Genomic DNA, 5,550 nt, shown 5'->3' on the forward strand with positions numbered 1-5,550 from the left:
GGGAGACAGGAGGGGTCTGCTGCACCCCGGGGTCCCTCCCTGACCTCAGGCTGCAGCACTGACCGCCTGAGGGTGACCCCCAGCCCACCAGGGCGCCCCCAGCGACTGCAGAATTCACTGAACAAAAGCTGGGGTGCAGGACTGAGATGCAGGAGCAAGAGGACCCCCCCAGAGCCAGAGCGGGGAGCAGGACAGATGGATGCACTGAGACCCAGGGCTGAGGGGAGCAGCGGGGAGACAGGAGGGGTCTGCTGCACTCCGGGGTCCCTCCCTGACCTCAGGCTGCAGCACTGACCACCTGAGGGGGACCCCCAGGCCACCAGGGCGCCCCGAATGACTCCAGAACTCCCTGAACAAAAGCTGGGGTGCAGGACTGAGGTGCAGGGGTGAGGGGACCCCCCCCAGAGGCAGAGCGGGGAGCAGGACAGGCGGATGCACTGAGACCCACGCCGGAGGGGAGCAGTGGAGACACAGGAGGGATCCGCTGCGCCCCGGGGTCCCTCCCCGGCCGGGGTTCCAACTGGGGTTCGGCGGCCGCGGACAGCCCCATGGTGCTGGGACACCCCGTGTGTGCCCAGGGAGGCCCCTGGCCTGCAGGAGCCGGCAAGTGCCCTGGGCAGCTGCTGGATTTCTGCGCCGCGCGGTCAGTCTGCTGCTCACGGCGGATTGCTGGGCACCGGCACGTGGCCGACGCAGCGAGGCCCGACGTCCACTCGGGCTCTCGGCTGACCCGTGCCCAGCGGGCTCATGTGCGGCGTGCGGGCCCTGGGCCGCGGCGAGCAGCCTCGCTCGTATCCAGGTCAGTCCGGCTGCACGGCGAAGGCAGCGAGTGGCCTAAATAAATGTATTTGGGACAGCAGGGTGCGTGCGCTGGGAATCCAGACATCACGCTGGGCTTGCTGGCTCACGGCACTGTGCTGTAGGGGTGCAGGGTCGCCCCTTTGCTCAGTCTGCGGGACCCCAGCCCCGGCCCCAGATTGCAGTGAGTCCCCACCACAGTCCAGTGCTGACCTGATGGCCTCTCGGATCCTCGTTCCCACCCAGAGCCCGCCCGTGCCCCCCCCCATGCACGCTGTTAAGCTCAGTCCCACGCTGACACTCCCAGGACTCACTTTCCCCGGGTGCTGTCTAGCTGCTTAGTTTCTGTCTGAGCCGTGCAGAGGGACAGCAGGTGACATCCCCCCCTTTCTCCCGACTCGCTGCATCCAGCACCCAGCACCTGTCCCTCCGGTTCCATCCGTTTCGCCGCAGATGGCACAATCCACCTTTTTCACGGCTGCGTAGTACTCCGCCGTGTTTCTGGGCTGCCGATGCTCTGCTCCGTCTGCAGGCCCTCGGGCTGTGCCCGTAGCGGGGATGTTGTGCGTTGTGCTGTGGCTCACACGGGACCACAGGTCTCCCCCGAGAGCGAGAACGTCTCAGGGCGCAGACCCAAGAATGACAATGATGCACTTGCCGTCAGCCCCCGAATCCGGGCACAGGCTGAGCCACGTGGCGTGAGCTCTTCCACGTCTCGGCTTTGAAGGACGCGACTTAACCCGTGGCCCCGGGGGGTCACAGTGGACCCCAGGCCGGGTTCGGGACTCCGTGCTCGGCGCAGGTGGGAGCTGCAGGACTATTCTGCCACAAGATCAGGCCTGTGCTGGAGAGACACGTCCTGACTGCCCCGGTTCACGGTTTTGTGACAGCTCATGGTTCCTTATCCAGGCGTCCCCCCTGGGCAAGGTGGGCGTCAGGAAGAGGTGTCTTGACATGTGGCGGGTTCAGAGATAGTTCGCGCCTCCGAGGCGGCGCTGATGCGTTCTCGGCCCGCTGAGGACCTTCCCGGGCTTGCTCTGCCCGTTTGGAGATAAGAAGTTGCGCCAGGAGAGCGTCGCTGGGGGTCCCGGCTCTCCCTCTCTGGTAGGTGCCAGCAGCGCGTTGCATGTCCGTTGTTCGGCAAACAGGAGTCCGCCCGTGGGCATGGACATGCAGGAATTCAGGAATCATTAACTGCTGCTGGAGTCAAAAGTCAGCGCACAGGCGGAAAGGTTGAGAGTGCATCAGCGCACGGCACGGCCGGCGAGAAGTAGCCGCTGGACGGGAGAGCCTGAGCTTCCGTTCAAGGCGACGGCACCCACCGTTACGATGCCCCGTCTAGGCGGCACAGGAGCACACCTGCGTCACCTTTTTCACGGCCGCCTAATATTCCACTCTGTGGTAACACCCACGGGCAGCTGAATGCCAGAGCCATGGGGTGCGTGGGCCGAAGCAGGGCTGCTGCTGGGAGGCAAAATTGGACACAAGCGGTGCAACCTCTATCGACTGACCTATTCCGGATGGAGACAGGGGTGCTCTGAAAAATCAGACTTCCCACGCTGACTTACGTCGCGACCCCCCCTTTTTGTATGATCGTAAAATCAAAATATTGTGAGCAACGTTCGGCTTACAGTCGGATTGCCGCAGCCCCAGAAGGCGCTGCCTGGCCCCGGCAAGCAAGTGCTGCACCAGGGTGAGAAATTCCTCTTCCTCTTGAGGTCAAAAGTGATTTAACAACTGGCTGATTCATAAAAACAAACGGGTGTTACCGCAAAGTCTCTCTCACCGCCAGACAGAGGAAACTTCCGTTCAAGGCGATGTTACCCTTACAACGTGCGGTCTAGGCGGGCACAGGAGCATCTTTTTCACGGCCGCCTAATATTCCACTCTGTGGTAACACCCACGGGCAGCTGAATGACAGAGCCATGGGGTGCGTGGGCCGAACCATTGACAGAGCGATGGCCGCCCCTGCCACTCCAGGGAGCAGAACTTGGGCTCCAGTGAGGTGTTTGCCTCCAGTGAGGGGTCCGTCGACCCCCGGCAGCGTCCGCCAGCAGAAGCGGCCGGTTGTGTTTGTCCCGGGGTGTCTCCAAGTCGTGTCTCATGACCTCTGAGACATGATGGCGGGCGCGTCTCCCACAACCTGCAGGGCTTTCAAACTCCAAGGGGCTGCTCTGAACATCACCAACCCGAGCGCAAACTGCTAGGATGGAGACGCGGAGGAAGGACTTGCAGCGGGCGCTGAGATCCGCGGCGTTTCGGGGCCCGCCTGGAGCCCCACTTTGGCAGGGGGTGTCAAGGGGAACTGGGGTGGAAACAGCAACCCCTGGGGCCCTGGACGGTCCGTGGCGGGGATGTTGGGAGGCCTCCCCGTGCGCGCTCGGGGACGCACGTTGGCTGTGCGCGAAAGGCCAGTGCTGCGCGCGCGCGCGGGTGCGCGCCTGATCCGCGTCTCCCTCCGCCGGCCTTTCTCGGGAAAAGTCTGCAGCGCATCCCCGGGGTGCGGCACCGCGGTCTTGCAAATGTGCAGCGAGACGGCCTTGGGGTGTTGCCGTGGAGAGAGGGCGCGAGAAGCTGGAGCTGAGCCTCAGTCTGGGGGTCAAGAGAGGACTCTCCGGTGTGCAGCAGCGACCGGGATGAACCTGCCCGGATGAGGCCCCCAAACTCTGCCGGGGCATCCGAGGGCGCCAGGCGCGTCTCCGGGCGAGCACGGGAGCAGCAGGACATGGGGCGGACGGGGGGGACCCGGCGGACACAGCTCCCGGCCCGCTGGGTTCTCAGCCCGCCGGGCATGGCGGGGAGACGGCCGCCGGACTCGCGGGGGGCCGTTGTGGCCTGTTTCCGTGCCAAGGTGGCCGGGTTGAGGGCAGTGGACCTCTGGCCGCGGCCACGCGCCCGGTTGGCGTGTCCACCCCCGGCCGCCCACGTGCTGTTCCGTGTCCAGCGGGCGACGCTGTCCCGTCCAGGCCACAGCGGGGCGAGCAGCGGGCGTCAGCGCCGTTCCACACCTGCGCCCGCGGTGCCGACCCCGACGACACCCCCAGGCCAGGCACCCGGGACTGAGCGGCGCTGGCCCTTCGCGACCCGCGTCCCGCGGAAGAAAGTGCCCGGGCCCGGGGTCCTGGCCAGGAGCGAAGGCGTTTCCCTGTCCCGACGGCGACGCGAGCGCCTTGCGCGGGCCCGGCTCATTTCTGGGGGTCACCTCTGGGCGGACGTTCTTGTGTTGTCTTGGGATGGGCTGAGGAGCCTGGCGGAGACGCAGGTGGTGCGGGCCAGGGCTGTGTGGGCGGACCGGTAGACGCCTACCGCCGTCTCCGCTCGCTGGGGCGCTCCGCGGCCGCTGAATCCGCACCCCCAGAGACGCAGAAGGTGGGTGCGGTCTCCAGCCCCACGCGTCGGGCTCAGAGCAGGGAGCATTTGCCCGCTGGCTCCTGGGAGGCGGGGGGGCGACCCCGTGTCCTGTTCTGGGCTCCCGACTGCGCGCGCCCCGTGCGTCCGGGCACGGGCGTCGAGGGGAGCGCACGGCGCTGCGCTCCGGGGGCTCAGCGCGTGGGTGGCTCCTGCCCCCCGTGCGGAAAGCCACAGGCTTTTGCCAAAAGGAAGCCGGCTTTGGGGGCGCCACGTGTGACACCCCAAGGAGCAAGCGCGGCTGCAGCTGCCGGAGGGGCGCAGGAGGCGTTGGAGAGGGCCCGAGGCTCGCTGTGCCCCCAACTGGAGGGGAGGCGACAACCTGAGGCCCCAAACCCCAGCCCCGTCCCCGCCCCCCGCATCCTGGCCCGTGAGGCTCCTTGCAGAAGAAGGGGCGCCCCGCCCCCCGCCCCCCCAGCCTGCAGCAAGCTCCCTGCGCACCAAGGACGCAGACGCAGCTTATTAATTTAATTCTTTGCTCGTTATTTTTTATGCCACGGGGATTCTAAAAATAGCTGCAGGGTTATGTAACCCCCAATTACACCCTCGGCGCCGGGCTCCTCACTGTCTTCTTCAGACCTTCCAGGGAGCTGCTTGGGCTGCAGACCGAGGGGTTCTGTCCCCGGCTCTGCCCGGCGCCCTGGGACCGAGGAGTCCCGCTCCCGGCTTGGGGGTGCCCCTGCCGGGCTGCGGTGAGGTCGCGGGGCGCCCCGGTGCGGGTGTCCTGCCGTCCAGAGAGCCGGGGTGCTTGTCCTGCTTCTGCACAGCTCGAGCTCTCCAGAAAGGCGGAGAGAGGACAGAGCCCCCGTCTGGGGGCGGCGGGTGGACGCGCGGGGTGCAGGGCTCAGGTGGAGGCGGCAGGCGGAGAAGCAGGGGGCCCCGAGTCTGGGGACACGCGCTCGGCGGTCACCCGCTGCCCGCTCGTTCTTCATCGGCTTCCAGCATTGGTGCTTGCGGGGTGCGACGCTAACGGGCACTGACCTGTGCCTGGACCCGCCCTCGGGGCGCGGATGGAGCCAGAGTGCGCTGCAGTTGCCAACCGCACACCGCGGGGCCCCCCCAGGCCCCCGGACCATGTCCGCCCCCTGCTGGCCAGTGATGGAGAACCCCGATGCCTTGTGCATCGGATTGGGGACCCCCTGGCGTCCTGGGGCCGAGTCAGGCGCTCACCGCTGCACCCTGAGTGCGACCCCCGGCCAGGGAGGGCCCCCAGGGCGCAGCCGCCCCGCCCGCCCGTCTCCCCGCCGCTGGCCTCGGCCTGCGCTTCATCCGTCTGCCCGTTGCGCTCCCCGTTCTGTCTCTGGGGAGCCCTCTCACACACCCCCACCCCGCGCCTCTGGCCTG

Source organism: Condylura cristata, unplaced genomic scaffold (genome assembly GCF_000260355.1).
Source record: "Condylura cristata isolate star-nosed mole 26May11 unplaced genomic scaffold, ConCri1.0 scaffold00027, whole genome shotgun sequence".
Taxonomy (NCBI): Eukaryota; Metazoa; Chordata; class Mammalia; order Eulipotyphla; family Talpidae; genus Condylura; species Condylura cristata.